General features: G+C 36.0%; 1 protein-coding gene across 6 annotated transcripts in view; it reads left to right on the forward strand.

Annotated features, from left to right (window-relative positions):
- The first annotated feature begins 7,946 nt into the window (after window positions 1–7,946).
- The window catches only part of gramd1b (GRAM domain containing 1B), a 116,879-nt gene continuing 107,447 nt past the window's right edge, over window positions 7,947–17,378 (forward strand). For 3 of the 6 annotated variants that reach the window (XM_023352084.1, XM_023352085.1, XM_023352088.1), the window contains exon 1: window positions 7,947–8,246. The gene's annotated coding sequence lies outside the window, so the exon portion shown is untranslated. The remainder of the gene's footprint in view (window positions 8,247–17,378) is intronic. The other 3 variants (XM_023352086.1, XM_023352089.1, XM_023352090.1) reach the window with 1 other exon arrangement.

The following is a 17,378-nucleotide window of genomic DNA, read 5'->3' on the forward strand; positions in this document are numbered from 1 at the left end:
ATGCTGACAATGGTGTAAAGGCACAAAACGATAATTTTCAAGGGGTTATAATACATGAATAATTTCAAGAATGGTTTTTGTAATGACAGTGGATCACAGATTTACGGATTTAATAGTAAATCTGATTCATGTAAGATTTACTATCATTTGTAAATCTTACAATAGTCAGATTTAATTATCTTGCTATTGTTTGTAGGATAGCTAACTCTTGCAAAAGATTGAACTATTTTGAAATCCAAAATAGGTAAATCTTTTAATTAATATTTTTTATGGTTTTAGCATAGCTATTGAAATCTCTCTACAGATAAACGAGCACACAAAAAATTTCATTGATTACATGTCAGAGATTACATGTCAGAATCACCAGAAAATAATAAATAGCATTAATTCTTTATCTCAGTACTTGTAGGCTTTTTATAATAAATTTTTAGCCCATCAGTTTGACGAATATAATTATGTTTCCACAATACTACAGCAAGTATTCTCCTGCAGCAAGTGCTGAAGGTTAATCAGTGATTGCACAATAAGTCTGTGTTCAGACTTTTTAGGATATTTTTTTTATTAATAAGCCTTAAATTATTTATTTGCGTTAATAACCTTTATGTATCTTTTATCACAGAATTGTAAGTTGTACTGCAGCTGCCTTCTTAGGTGGGGCTGAAGGTTTAAAGACCAATTTAAAAGCAAGGCTCTTCAATGATGTTGCTAACAATCTAAAATAAATATTAAGCGGTTATATTAAGTGATGACATTCTGCTTTAAACTAAGCTAAAGATAGGGATTTTTAACACCTGTAATTACATTTCTAGTCTCCTGCCTCACCTCTCCAGTAAGTGACACCACATTGTTCCTGCAAGGGCATCACCATGGAGCCCGGCTCACCCAAGGGCCCTAGTTAATGAGACAATGCAGCTAAAATTGATTTACGGTAGTCTCCACCTCACTTTCTGCATCTGGTGCAGTTCAAAGATAAAACACAAAAATTCTCCGGGGATGTGATTTGGTCAAACTCTCTCGGGACACTTCCTCTCCATTCAAGAAAGTGGAAACCAATGAAAAATGTATTAGTTTTATACAGGAAGTATTTAAAATGAACACAATTTTGTATTCATAAAAGTTCTATTTATTCCTCACTTCTTTCCATTTTTGTATCTGTGATGTGGTGCATTTTGCTGTCCACATGGTGGCACAATGGATCTATTCATTGTTCCTATAAATTATTGTGAGATTGTTTGTCGTAAGCAGCCTGGAAGAGCTCAGGTTTTGATAAAAAGGGTTGTTTCATTGCAGAGGCAGGAAGCTGGGTCATCGTCAGGACAGGGTCTAACGCATGTGCCTGAGAAATACTCTCCTAGCTTTAGCTAAACCAAGCAACTCAGCACATACACACACACAGAAGGGTGTATGGACCCTAGCTCTGAAGGATAAATAGAAAATAGCACAAAGGAAATTAAAACTGCTTTTTAACCATATTCACAAGGGACAGACATGCCATGGACTACAAATGAGAAGATGCGTTGAGTGTACTGCTTTGTTGCCATGAATAACCAATCGAAATAAAATGCAAGTTCATTTAAAGGAAGTGCAGTAGTTTTACATGCCTGCCAAAGAAAAAAATACAGCAGAACATTTTAACTGTCAGACGCTATATAGTAGGAAATCACATCCAGATTATTAATTCTCTGGATCCGGGCAACAGCATGGCAGAATCATATGAAATATTTAACTGTCCTGTCTTGTGCTTGGTAGTGTGCAGCCATTATACAACCAAAGTAAAGCTAAAAACTCTTTCTGCAGTGGTTCAGAATGTGCTTTATCCATTTAGTGCACTCACCCCCCAAAAATACAATACCTTGCCATAGTTTTCATACACATAATTTTTTTTTCACATTACAGCCTCAAATCTAAATGTATTTTATTGGGATTTTATATAGTTAAGTAACACAAAGCTGCAAGCAATTGAAAAGTTTAATAAAAGTGTTACATGCCTTACAATTTCTTTCACAATTAAAAATTATTTTAAAAAAGTTATATCCATTTATATTTAACTGCTTTTTACTCTGACACCATTCATTTGTTTATGATTTTTCTTCTGCTTATCTAAAGTTAAGTAGCTTGGGGCAATAAGCTAAGGAGGTAGAGCCAGACATTTTTCTCCTCTCATATATAATATATGGTTTACTCCTAGGAAAATGTGGCCTGAAAAGCAGCCCGGAGGCATACTGATCAGATGTTTGAACCACTTTCTTTTCAATGTCAGGCTCTCCTCTTTGCTCTCCAGATGTCAAAGTTGACATTTTTCCTTGCCATTATGCCGACCTTACAACCAGGCATCTCTGCCCATCTCTTCACCAAAGCATATAATAGGTATTGCAACATAAAATCAATCACCGATGTTTGGCCCAAGGTGGCCTGGTACAAACTTCACTAATGAAACCCCTTCTTCTTGAAAATGTTTATTTGTTATGAGCATTCAATGCCTTGCACAGAAGTCTAATAACGAAACACAGCTGAGATTAACACTGGGATGACCATCCCTGGCAGTTACACCCCTTTAGCCACAACAACAATATTTCTGGATGGTATCCCTTCCAGGACACTCTCCAGAGAATCTAAGGAGATTAGAAAATCCGAACTGATGTTTGTTGCTTTTGCATGCACAACAGTGAGGACCTTCCTCAGTCTATTTGGGTTCACTGCCAATAGACTCAAGTCAAGCATAGTTCTTTCCCTGAGAAAGCAGGGAGTAGAGACTCCTACTCCCAATCCTTCTCGTGGATTGAGTTCCAGAGCCCAAGCTGTGTGTACAAGTAAAGATCATTGGATGGTGTTGGTCCCAATACATCAACTCTGTCTCCTTTCCTACCAGTGAAGTAACATTGTGCATCCCAAAACTTCTCACTGTGATTGCAAAAAACCTTATTCCAGAAGGCAGATGCTGAAAATAAATTCAAACCAAACTTATAAAGATTTTCATTTGTAAAACATATAAAAACTATCATTTTGCTGCCTCTATGTAGTACTCTTTATAATGTTACATTAAATCCCAATAGCATGCACAAGGATTGTGTTTATGGAATAAGTTCAGGGGGTATACACTTTTGTAAGGCATTGTATAAAAATGGATGCCACAAAATGAAGTTCTAGTGGATTTATAAATAGCAGCCATTTTGAAGAAAATTATATGCTTTGCGTTAACAGAATATTTCCAGGCATGGTGTTTTCAGTTATCACTCTAATTAACTAACATAAGACAATAGGTTGAAGTGTAGCATTAAGGTCTCTGCTGGTTCTTATTTGTGTTTCCATTTTTGGTCAAAGAATATTTACATATGCAAATTACATTAATTTATCTCGGTATTATGGACCTTACCACAGGCCCCGCTTTTCATTGGCTGATGCCCATTCTACTTGGTAGCGCGGCTACCACGTGTGTAGCCCTTTCATAAACACATGCTTCCCGTTAGCTAAGTACAGCATAATGGCAGTGCTAATACAACTTCTACACCTTGAAGCCTGTCTGCTACGCAGTCTTATGTTAGCTAAACAGATCAATATGCAATGTGTCTGTATCTGACATACACTAAAGATTTTATTTTAGCAGAAAAGGCTTTGGACTAAACTGTTACTGGTGTTAGCCACTCTAGCACCAAGTACAGTGTATCAGGCCTATACACCCTCAAACATTTGCCAACAAACCAAAGGAATCACCCACTGATTTCCAAAGTAACCTACAAAAATGCCCGACTTACCCAGCCTTGCAAGAACAATAGGCGTCAGTGATCTTGTCCACAGCTATATTGATGTAGAGGGTGTGTGGATCTGCCGTTTTCCTCATCGAGCGAAAGCATTTTGCTGTGATGTGCACAATGTTGGAGGCGTCGCGTGGCTCAGACACCTTGATCTCATCCAAAAAAGATGGCATGAACTTGTTAGTTCCTCTGACCATTGTAGTAGCTGATATATTGTGAAAATCCGGTAGAAATGATGCACTAATCGAGTCAGAAATACACTGCAGAGAAACAGCGGAAGTTGAAGACGCCATATTTACATAGAAACAGTGCTTTGTTTGTGAGACTTGCAGCCACTAGGTCAGTTGTGGGCGGAGCTTGGTAAGGTCCATTGCCTTTAGCTAACAAATTTTGTAAGGCAGGTTTTAGCTCATATTTAAAACACAAAAGCTGTGTAGCTTTACATGCTGCAACTACAGCGTTTTTATATTTACTTTTTTTTATTATAAATAAGTCTTTCTCTTGACTGAATTGATTGCCAAAGTTGGCTCTAAGATAGTTAGTTGTTGTTGCATTATTGTTGCTACTAAAAGCATTGAAATAACCCTTCAAATTAGCACACATAAAAAAGTCAAGTTGATACTGACTTTTATGTTATGAGCCAATATTTTCTTACATTAGTTATAGTTTGTACACCAAACAGAATTGGTTGCAGGGATATGTATTTGACACCAGTTCCTAACAAATTCCACATTTAAATAGGCAGTACGAAGTTGGGGAGAAGCTGACATGATTTTCTTTCTTGCAGGATGCCACCTTTTTCTGCTGAAATCAAAATGACTCATTTCAAAAACAGCCACTGTACTCTTGTGCTTTTTACCATTTGAAGTGAAAAATCTGAATTACCACCATCCAAGTCAGTAAAATCAACTAGTATTGTGCAAAAACATAATACTCAGATGGTTTCTCATATACCATATTCTAAATAGCAGTTTTACATCCCTGTGATCCAATTCGGGGATTAGCATTTTGGTAACATTTTTGCTTTACTAGATTTTCACAGACTTTGTGGTTGTTTTTCTTAATGTTTCTGTTTTAATCAAAAGCATAAAGAAACTATGACCTTTAAAAAGCCAGGATGTTTTAAGTGAAACAATTATTCTGCCTACATTAAATACAGACAGATTCAACCAGCAAAGTTTCAAGGAGCTTTTAAATTCCTGGATAGATTTTTGTTACAGGTCTTGGGGGCAGACCTGCAGCAGAAGAATTAACCTGAATAAGCAGGAGAAGCCTGACAAGAAGCAGTTAGTTTTTGGTTTGATGCAGCCTTGCTTCAGAATATATTTAATTTCAAAATTATATTAAAAATACATTTTCATTTGCATTTCTGTGCAGTCTTTATTTTATCTTTATTTAAAATCAAAAAAATATCTGTCCACAATCACATCCACCATAAAATCAACCAGACATAATAAATGCTTCTTTCCCTTTTAAATGAGGTGCTACTACAAGCTCATATATGAACTACCAGAGGCAATCATACCTTCGATCTATTTTTGTAAATGGTACTGAAATAATTTAAGGTCACTATTTTTAGATATTAACCCCTTTTTGACATTTTATTTCATCTCTATTTTGTAGATTACACATTAGAAAAAAAAGTAGTATAAGACTTCAAAATACTTCTATTAGTTTATAAGTCAATAAACCACTTAGCACCAAAATACATTAAAGATCTTTCTGTTCAGAGCTGCTTTTGAACCATAATAAATGGAACCTTATCAACATAGTTGATGTGTATTGACTATTTTAATCATTTAGTGGTAATCACAGTTGTTGACTGTATGATGTGGTCAGCAGGCTGGTGGTGGTCACATCTTGTCTGCTGACCACCATCAACAGGCAAAGGGGGTGAAGTGTCTGGCCCAAGGACACAGTGACAGAGGCAGAAAGAACGGGAATTAAACCAGCAACCCACTGATTGCCGGATGAACTCCTACCACCATCACCACCATTATCCCAACATTGATTGATTGATTGATTGAAATACAGGGTAATGAGCCACTGTTGCTTCTATAGTTGCAATTAGTACTTTTAGTAGTATTATCAATGCATTTTTGCCCTCAGTGAGAGATGGCTAAAAAGAGAATAACTGAATGGATTCAGCTGGACCTTACATAACTTTTTAACAACATGCAATACAAGTTTAACTGAAATCGACTGTATCATCATTTGGACAGACATCTGAATCTGACTATATGACAGGATTTTGTGTAAATCAATTGGGCTGACTTTAAGTGAATTTCCCCTCATTTGATTCTTTATAATTGGGCTATAAAAAGTGTTGTTGTTTGTGCTTCATAATACATTTGTAAGCAGGAGGTTATTATGACAGCCAATTGTGACTGCCTGATAATCAGAATAATTAGAAGCAAGATAATTTGTTGATGAAATGGAGCAAGAAATTAACTTGAAATTAAACACAATATAGAAACTAATTTACTTTTAAACATATTCACAAAGAGCCAATACCATTTTTTCAAATTAGTGTGGAACATAAAACATAGATTGGAAATTGTCTATTTATACACATCATGTACATTAAGTCTCTCATGGTCTCACATAATGATATTTATTTCATGGTCACATGATCAAGTTGGCATGGCATTATAACAAGGTTTTCCCTCATGAGTCAGTAATAAGGCTCTAGTGTCCTCCTGGAAAAATTGTGTCAGAGTTTTAAAAGCTTGAGAAAAAAAGTTAGAAACTACCCATCAGTCACACCTCAAGAAACATATTCCTTTAATACAATTTTGCATTAAGATATGGAATTTCTTACACCTCTTTTCAATGAAATACAAGATTGAAAGACCATGTATTACGTTTCAATGTGCTAAAAAATTGACTTGTTCAATTTAGTTTGCTGTCAGAAGTCTCCAACGTTTCATTCCGTAGGTTATGTCATCAGTTCTTTTAGTCAGCAAAAAGCTTATTTTACTGGATTTTATATAGTCATGATGAAGAAGGACAAGGAGATTAAAATCAAAATAAGTTTTGGATTTGTCATTTTGCAAACTACAGTATGTTAGTCTCTGGATTTTTATTATCAATTTACTTGTGGCTCAAAATGCCAATGTGTTGCACTGTATTATCTGCACTAATATGATTAGTTTATATGATAACGGTCACATTATTAGCTTGGTCCAAATCCATTTTTAATTAAACTGAAAACGTAAACCTGTTCATGAAAGCACCACAAGTTACCATCCCTGACTCCAAACTAATCCTAGCATATCACTTAAAGTTTACTTTCTACCTGTCATTAGCTGCTTGAGCATCAATGGATCAGGTCACTTGCAGACTATTTATATCTCTTTGACAACGGTATCCCCCCTGCTGTTCTCCTGTAAGTGTGGAGGCTTTCAGCATGGAGGGAGAGAGATAAGAAGGTGGAGGCAGCGCTGGTGTCAGGAGGAGGGGGCAGATTTAGGGGAGATTCTCATAATAGCGCCTTGCTGTCCTCTTTCTTCTGTTGTGCATTACGACAGGAGGCTGAAAATAGAACATCTTTAGAGAGCGTGCAGTTACGCTTAGTGTTGCTTTATTCTGTACTCTTAAAGATGCACAAAGACTCACACATACAATGTGGCTTGTCTTATGTAATCATTACAAAATAGGATTTTCTCTAGAAATCAACACAATTTTTCAAGTCTGTCATGATATTGGTTGTTACATCACCGCTGTAGTTTCCTCACTTCCTTTGCGGTGCATTCACACACAACTCTCCTGGTTGAATGTGTGAGAATCATTTAGCAACAAAAGCAGCAACCATGTGTTTCTCTTAGCCGTAGAGGCTTTCAGTTTTTATTTCCAGATCATGTTGTTGACAGGAACACATATAAAGCTACGATATTTTTGCTTTATGTGACTACAACAGGGGGCGGAAGCAAAGCTCACAGACCACAAACACTGCATGTAGAAGCTGAATGCGTGTGTCTGTGTGAATGTGTTTATTTATGTGTGATATTTGCATATGTTTATCTGCACAGGACGGGGTTTGTGAGTCGGTGCGAGCCTCAGTGGGTACAGTGTGCTTTGCCAGAGTGAGTGAGAGAGCGGAATGTGTGAGTGGAGCGGGATCAGAAAGGGGAGAGGGGAGGGAAAAAAAGCAGAGGAGACAGGAGAAACACACGGACAGAGGGTTTTGTGCGGTGGCAGATAGAACAGGAGCAAGTCGGAAAGGGAGGAGCATTTCTCTTTATTTTCTTTGGGGATTTAAGCTGCTTCAGATTGGCTTCAAGACTGGGGGAGGATTCCCCTGTCTTTCTGCTCAGCGTGGCTTTCTGCTCTGATCTAAGACAGTAGTTTGTTTTGAAACTGAGGGGGTGAAGAGGAGGGAGGGAGAGGGACACTTCCCTCTACAGCCTTTGTAGCCAACCCACTTGACAGATGGCACCGGCAGGATGATCTTTGACTCTCTCCCAGGAACCATGCCTCACTTCGCTCACTGAGGTAACGTATGTCAACTTCTTCTTCCTTTTTGTTTGTAGAAAAACCGCATGCTTACACATGAATATTACTGCACTATTTGCAGTGGGGGTGTGTGATTGAGTGTGAATAAAATGACAGCTCAGAGTGTATGCAGGTATGACTGAAATGTTTGTGTGTGAGCTCAGTCACCACCACATCAGCACTAGTTGGAGTCAAATTTCCTATCATAATTTAGTTTTTTAGTTGTCTTCCTCGCTAGATCTATGCCTTTATTTTTCTGTCTGACTGACTGACTGTCAGCCTAAGGTCCAGGGTTGGTGATGGAAGTCAGGCAGTAACTTGCAGCCAGCAATTTTTTTCTCCCTTACGTCTGCAACCACCTGCACTTCGGTTTTTTTCTCACACTCAGCTCTCCTTCATAGATAAAAACCGATGCTTCTCCTCTGTTTGCTTCAACCAACTCTGGCAGACTTAACAAATGACGGAGCCACAAACAGCAACAGAAGCAGGTGTTCTGTTCGAAATAGCACAAATAGCACACTGTGATAAATGTGTGTTGTTTTTTTAAAAATTTGCATTTGTGCTGTGACGCTTGGAGAGGTTGAATATTTACAAGCTATAAAAACAAATTCTGACTGCTACCTTGTTAGATTCTGTGCGATTGTTGCTGATGAATATATTCATACATTCAGTTTAATAGCCAAAATTCTAGGGTAAAATCTCAAATTGAATGAAAGAACTTATTATTTTGTTTCTGTTTACATTCATTCTTCAATTGAAGTGTCTGTACCGTAGTATGTATCCTATTGTTCTAGTTATTGGCCATTTCTTGTTCTGGACAGGCCCTTTATATCAAGACTAATACTCTAAACAGAATGTTCTACCTTCTCTTAAGAAGCCACCACTGTTGGGATTGTATTGTTTAAATTTCCTTAGAAAAATAGATGACTGTAATACTTATTGAATACCTGAGATTGAATGTAGGGAAGTTTGTCAGGGGAACAATGGCCACATAACCAAGTGTGGTCTTTGTAATAAATCGCTCAGCTGTTCTGTTTGACACGTATACATAAACATGCAGTTTCTCGACTCGACAGCCCCCTAACATCAGTGTGAGTCTGATGATGAGAAAAAGTGAAGATGTTCAGATCAGGTTGTTCATTAATTTACATGTTGTTCTTTTTGCTGCAGAGTAGCTAATCCCTTATTAGCAGTCATTAGAATAGCTTCATAGGGAAATCATCCAAATCAAGCCTCAGTTTTGAAGGAATTTCCATCATTTGTAACAACCCAAGCTTTAAGCAGGCTGAATAAAGGCTGTTCTAAATATTTTTTTCATAACTTTAGCACAAGACAGTTGTTCACGTTGTCCCTCATTTTCTCAACCAAAAATGATTCTGTGCTTTCTATACTTTATCATCCACTCACAAGATAAGCGCGGCTGCCACAGATGTCTTGGGCATATTGAGAAGTTCTGTGCCATGAGTGCTGCTGCTTGCATTATGTATAAGACAGATGTTTACCACTGCTGCAGAATAGATGCAACTGTGTCTGAGACATCACAGCAAAGGCCCAGTGATAACATTATTTAATCCAAAATGTACTTAATATTTTCTGTAGAGATCAAGGTTCACTCACCTGAGCATGCAGAATGCTTGAAGCGTAACATGACGCTTTCTGATTATTTGTTGGCTAGTTGTCTTACCTCTAGGGGGCAGTCAAAGAGAATCATGTGACACTTACTGGAAGCATGTACAAGGCTGTGACAGCACAATAAAAATTACATATTCAGGAAGATTTAAAAAAAACTTTTAATTTTGTACTTTACAATGGGAGTACTTCTAAAGTACACACATTAAAGATGTAGCAAGACTTGCACCTCAAAACTACTTAATTTTCTTCTTAAATGCCTTTTACCCATGATTTCTTAAAGGTCTGATGTGTTAAGAGAGGTTTAAGTCAACCAACTACTATTACTGTCTCTTAATTGGCAATCCAGGTTGTATCAGCACTGGTACAATAGATTTATGAGAGGGTTTGCTGATTTAGAGCACTGAGGCTTAATGTATGAATGACAGATGATCAGTCAGACGAGCCAGCAAAAGGATGAAAATCTGTTTAATGGATTTTGAACATATACTGTATAGGTCATTGTTATTATTATTTTTTTACACATTTTCATTCTGTCTTCATGATTCAAATAATTGTTAATTATAATTCTGAATTATTTTTGAACTCTTGTAGAAACAAACAAACTAATGTTTGTTTTATTGGTGTTGTGTGGTTTAATATCAGATTTAACAAATGTTTTGACCTAGTAAGTTTGACATTAAGAGAGTAAAAGACATTTTTGTCTTTTTGAACCGATTTTACATCTCATCTCATGTAAGACATACCAACTGTAAAATGTTAAAATAAATATAATAGATTTTATGAAGGCGAAACGTTTCCACAGCTTTCTGAAAATTGATGCACTAAAAATAGCCCTTATCACTATAGAGTAAAGATAGTTGAGTGAATAAATAAAACATGTTCAAGATTTTCTTGCAGGTTAATTCTCAGAGTATATTCCTGAGTGGAAGTTGAAATACTGAACTATCATGTCTCATTTGATTCACTCATTTGAATGAATTAGAGTCGAATTAACATCAATGTAAGTAGTCAAATTATATATTCATGCGAGTAATTCCTGGTCCAGCTTTTAAAATGGACATCATTGACTGTACCAACAGTCATCAAATATATAAAAAAATATTGAAATGCCAAAGTATTAAAATTAATAACAATGTAATGAATGCTAAAGGCATTAAGCTATTACCTCCAGATCATTATTAGTAAAATGAATCACCAACTAGATTTCCTGGTCAGAGACTTATGCAAATAACTGCTGTTAGTAAATAGGAGCATGTTGAATCATACTGCAACCTTCAACACCTTCCAATTCAGTTTATGAATTATGAATTACAAATCTTAGCCAGTGCATTAATAAGTTTGACAAAAACGGTATGTTAGCTTATCAAATATTTAGTTAAAACTGCAAACAGGATGACAGATCCTATTCAATCACATTTCCTCGAAGACTGCACAGAACATGCCAAACAGCTAAATCCTTTTAGGACGACACATGTTAGAGACAAAGCTCTTTAGAAACAAACTTTTATAACAGGATAGAGATTCATAAAATTAATTATTTTGCATGTTTTCCAGAGCATTTTACACACCACCAAATTTAGAGGGAAAAGTTATTAAACAAAAAATATGTGGCTTCCCTTCTGCATAGAAGTTACAGCAAATAGTAGGTCCAAAGTGTCAATGTCAGTTTGATGTATTGTTGATTTTGGTTTATTGACCCTAAATATTGATGTTAGATTCCCTCCCACTGCATTACCTGGATCACTTTTCTCCTCTGTGGTGTCTGTGTTCAAACTAAAACCAGTAGCCATACATTAACTGACTCTGTCTTCAAGTGACAAAGTAGCCAATTTGAAGCTATTGCTGCTCTCTATATTAATTCCAGTCTAATTGATTGTTATGGGATAAAATTATTGTATGGTAAGTTGCACCAGTGTAGCCAGAAGCAGATGTTCCAATATTAATGCACACCTGTTTTTTTGATTGGGGTTTAAGAATATTTACCCACAACGTACGCCCACAAACATATTAGAAGGGACAACTAAAAGTTGATGTTTGTTTTGTATGTTTGAGCTTGTGGGCAATTTGTCTTAAAGTGAAACTCAACCCTTAATCAACCATAGATCTAGAATTCATACCTTTGTTTATTGAGAATTAGAATATTTTTAAATTTGAATGAATAGTTTCAGTATAATTACAATATTTTCAGTTGTTTAAAATGCTTAATTTAACATTTAAATTAAAGATTTAAAGGAATTGGTAAGCTTAGTAAAAGTGCAACATATTTTCTTCATAGTTTGATTGTTGTCTTACCATAGTTACAATATGTTACTTTAAGTTTAATCTTTGCGTTTGTGCTTGGTTTGTCCACAAAGACGTCTCAGCAAATATTACTTATCAGTGACTGCTTTCAAGCACAGCCTATTAAACTTGGCACCTTCTTTCAGAATCCACCAAATCTGTATTGAAACCATGATGGTTGGAATAATTATGTGTGAAGGAGATAGAGCCCCCTCACATATGAAAGCACTGTTTCTTTTGTTGATAGGAGAATACTCATATTGCTAAAACACGACTGAGTTTTTGTCATGAAATGTGGGTGTAGAGGGTAGTGAGGCAGACGCTGTAGACCCAGGATGTGATAAATAAATGATTTTAATGATGAATGTCCAGAATAAGTCCACAAAACCCGGCAGCACGACTGAGCGGAAACCAGGGCTCAACGTCGGTAGCAAACAGGCTAATTGAAGGGACAGCAAAACAGACTGGTGCATACGACACTGAATTGACAAGGACCCGACGAGGAACAAGGAACACAGTTAAATACACAGGGGGTAATCACAGAACGAGACACACCTGGGAACAATCAAGGGGAAGACAGGACAACACGAAGACTCGGGGACACAGAAAACTCTAAATAAATACACAGAAAACACAGAACATGACAGTTTTCCTGGTTACCTACAACAACTCACTACACTGCATGCTCCAAGTATAAATAGCAAAGTGAATCACTGAAAACTGGACCAGTTACCATCAGTCCCACTGACATCATAAGGTGACAGAAATGTCTGATTCAACTGTGCTGCTGTGTTTGCACACACCTTCTTAAACTTTCTCTGATAAAAGCCACCAGCAGCTTGTGAACAACCACTCCTGTCCTACTCAGTGTGTCCCCTATCCCCAAGCTTTTGACGCCCCTGGTTGAAGTTGGTCATGTTCTTAACAGGAAGAGGTGCCCCAAATTTGTATTCTGCTTAAGTGAAGTGGTTAATGACTGATTAGTTTTTTCTTAGTGTTTTAGGAATGTAGCATGCAGTTTAAATGCAGTTTTGTCCATATCAGATAAGTTATTCCTTCACTCTGATTTGTGTTAAAAAGATTTTCAACACCAAGTTCTTGCTCCCTTCTTAATGAACCTCATGCACTCAGGGGGTTTGCATTTTTGGCATGTTTCACTGGTATTAGAAGGTATTACTGTAAGCCAGATTTTCTGTTTGTTAAGCAGAATGCAGACTTTTACAAAGTGCATTATTTGTGCAGTTAATGACATATTAATTTCACTTATAAAACCAATATCTGCAGTAGTTTGTGTATATATCTTAGAACAGTGTAAAGAACAGTAATATGTACTGTTTCAAATCAGGGACTTTGTTTGGTTTGTTGATCACAGATCTGTGTCTTGTTCTTTGTTCTTTATTCAGTCTTGTCTTTAACATACTTGAGCAGAAGTTATGACACATAATGACTCTTTAGGTAATGCAATGAAATCACTTTACTACATTACCTGAGGGAAATTAAAGACCTGCCAGCGAGCAAAAGTCACTTCCTGCGTGTCACTCTAGAGAAAGAGGGAGTCAAAAACAACAAGCAGGGGGTTTGTGCAGCACATGCAATAATTAGAAACTGTCAACATGAAGCCTGCATGGCAGAAGAAATATAGAGATTTTTCTTTCCTCTGGCTTCCACCTCACAGAGCACCCCTCCCTCATGCCTTCCCCACTCAGCTCTTCCAGACTAGTCGCAGCAGCAATTAGAGAACACCTTTTGGAACAAGCTGCAGCATAGCCTTTTTTAATGCTATCATTTATTTAAAGCTGCACACATCTGTGCTAATGAAGCGAGATAAAGGTTGATATAACAGTCTAACAGAGGTACTACTTTGTAATTTGGCCATTCACATCCTATTAAAGGCAACATTTTTAGTAATATCTAGTCATAAATACACTTTTAAAAATACATTAGCAAAACTTTCCTCTAATCAAGAAATTCAAATTATATCAGAATAACCTATGGATCCCTTTCCAATATAATTAATTAATAATTTGTAATTAAAAATATTAAAACATCCTCAAGTCATCTGTGCTATAATGTCTGAAGTTCTGGCTCTAAATTTTTCCTTTTCCACTTGATTGTTACTTTTTATGTTGCATTAGGTGTCACATATGAGATAGATTGTTTGTATTTTTGTTTGGGTTTTGTTTTGTCAAATACTGATTCGAGTCATTGAAAAATAGGCAATGTAGAAGTCTATTTCGATATAACACAAAAGGATATCAAGGTTAATTTAGACACAAGCTTTGCTTCAAAAGTCAGTGGTTTTACAATGCAGTGAAGACAGAACTGTTATTAATCAAAATTACAATTCACACACCTAAGAATAAGAATATTGTTTAAGAAGATTGTTGGACTGGATTCCGACAGCCAAATACATCTTGTGTAAAAGCCAATGTAATGTGTGATACATTGTAATGTGTGATACATTACATCATAATGTTTTACGATGTAATGTATCACATTGTATTTGGAGTTAACTTATCCAAAATTACTCATTATGAGATTTTACTCCCACAATGAAAGATTCATTTTAACTTTCCCTTCAAATCAATCTTTAGTGCTGTGTGCTCACAAAATTGTGAAGCAAATGCAAATAGAATTTATTTTTTAAATTATCAACACTACAGACCTTTGACTTTTGTATTTGTAATACATGTTGTTTTTGTTTTTTGATACAGTTTGACACCACATGAAAGTATCACAGTAAAACTACGGGATGTCTCTGGCTGCAGGGCGAAAACTTTGCTTGACTGTGCAGTTCAGATGCATTCATAGGCATTTGAGATCAAAGGGAAGCAATCATCATGTTTTCACTTTGTCTCAGAGGGCATTTATTTTGCTGACGGATCTGTACCAGCAAATTAAGTTCATGCAGTGGGCTGTAATTGGAGTTTACAATTTATGAGACTCTCATAAGAAACATGAAAAATGTCCTAATTTATTTCTCCCAAAGAAAGCTAAGGAAATTGTTCAACTCATTCAGGGAAAGAATAGTTTTTCTTTGTAATAATTAAAGACTAACCTCTTAAAAATGAGATACCTCAGACCATCATGTTTGTTAAAGAGCCTGCGGCTAAGCCCTGTGCTCTTCCTTTAAAAATCTTACACCATCATATATTATTCTCTTTGACCATGGCTGGCCAAAACAATGTTATTACATAACAGGAAGCAGCATGGCTTTGTACTGTAAAAACAGAATGTTTTAATGTTTTAGCATTATGCTGCCTCAAATGAAGGGGCAGGCGTGTGAATATAACATGTTTTTGATTTATTTGAAACCCGTGGAACCCAAAGGCCACCCTAGACTTAGCATCCATCACTACACACATTTTAACAAGAGTTTTTGCATTTTCCACGTTTCAACATTTGTGACCGGAACATCTTAGTCAATGCTATAGTTTTCAACTAGAAACAAATAATACAGTAGAATCAGCGTAATGTTGAATGACTTTAAATCATTTGTGTTGCTTGAGTCTTTTCTGGTTTTGATTTTTATCAGGATGCAAATACAAACTTCCTCATAGTTTACTCTGAAAAGTACACACACTAGTGAATAATTGTGAAAAAGAAGCAAAGGTTTAGATGCTTTTTAAACTTTAAGTTATACATAATGTCTTAGAGTACTTCATCTATAGTGCTGCAAATTGCTGAATGTTATTGATTTCTTAACAAATTATGTTACTGACACCTTTTAAATTTGTAGGAAATTACTTTTTTCTTGCTTGTTAATCACATTAGTGCTGTATTATTCAAAAAGGTTCTTTTAATTGTTGCTTAATTTTGTCTTGTCTCTTTTCTATTCTCTGTATGTCTAAGCCCTTAGCTATTTTTGTCTTGAAAGGTGTTATATATATTTTTTACTTACTTACTAAAGTTTTAAGAAAGATTCATCACGATGCTCCATAGTGTCAAAAAAGAAAAACATTTTATTAATTACCAAAACAATCTTTGCGCTCTGAGCCTTGAACAAGTTGAATTCTACATTATTTATCGTCACCTGGAAATGTCTGTTATTTTTGCACTAATTAGTTAGTTGTTGCTGTTTCCAGATGGCTATTTACATCTGATTGCTTCTTAATGAAATGTCATAGCTCTGTTTTTCTTCACACTGAATCATCAGGGGGTTACTTCAAACAACTTGATAATGAAAATAAAACTACATTTAGATTAACTCAACAACTGCATTTACCATGTTTGTATTAGAAAATGTAAAGTTATAGCATTGGATGAGGAAGTGAAGTATAAAAACAGCATTATTATTTTAATTGTGTTGCTAGTTCACATTTCATATATAAAATGACTAACTTACTTCCATTCTAGCTAATAACGTTTGCTTGGAAGACATTGAAAACTATTTTCTCTGCAGAAAAAGTCCAGGAAATATGTTATTAAACCTATGCCATTTGGACAGGACTGTTAACGAGTAAGTCAGAACCTTTAAGAAACTGTGATTGGCAAGTAATTCCATGATAAATGCGTATTACTCCCCATGCACAGCACCTCGCAAAGGGAATCATGCTTACAAACACAAACTTCAATAATTTAAACCCTACCCATCAAAAAGTTTGAAGTACAAGGAAAAGAGTACATGGTTTTCTAAATTTCTGGCAAAATCAGGCAGAAAAGTAGCATGGATTTGTATTTATATTTGTTTTATTTACTCTAATAGTCCCAAATAAAATCAAGTGCAACCAACTGCCCTTAGAAATCCCATAATTTGAGTCTTCTTAGTATACTCAGATCACTGTATACTTTTACTTATTTAATCTCAGCATAAATTCAGCTGCTATGTGAAGATCTCAGAGTTTGTAAAGTAAACAAATCCACCAGACAGGTGGGGATATAGTTATGGGTAAATTTGGAGCAGTATAGACTACAGACAACGCAAAATTTGTGATATCTCATAGAACTCTGTTCAATACATTGTCTTAAGAAGGAAGAGTATGTCTACCAAGACATGGTGGTCTCCCTTAGCTAACTGGGTATGGGAAGCATTAATCAAGGAAGCAATCAAAAGGCAGCTCTTAAGGAGCTGCAGATAAGTAAAGCTCAAATGGTAAAATCTGTGATTTGTGACACTTCACAAATCAAAACTTAAGGCAAGAGGGACAGAAAGCCCACTGTTGAAAAAAATACATAAATTGTACAGTTTGCCTTAAGCCTTGTAAGGCACAAAGCCAACAT

Source organism: Xiphophorus maculatus, chromosome 18 (genome assembly GCF_002775205.1).
Source record: "Xiphophorus maculatus strain JP 163 A chromosome 18, X_maculatus-5.0-male, whole genome shotgun sequence".
Taxonomy (NCBI): Eukaryota; Metazoa; Chordata; class Actinopteri; order Cyprinodontiformes; family Poeciliidae; genus Xiphophorus; species Xiphophorus maculatus.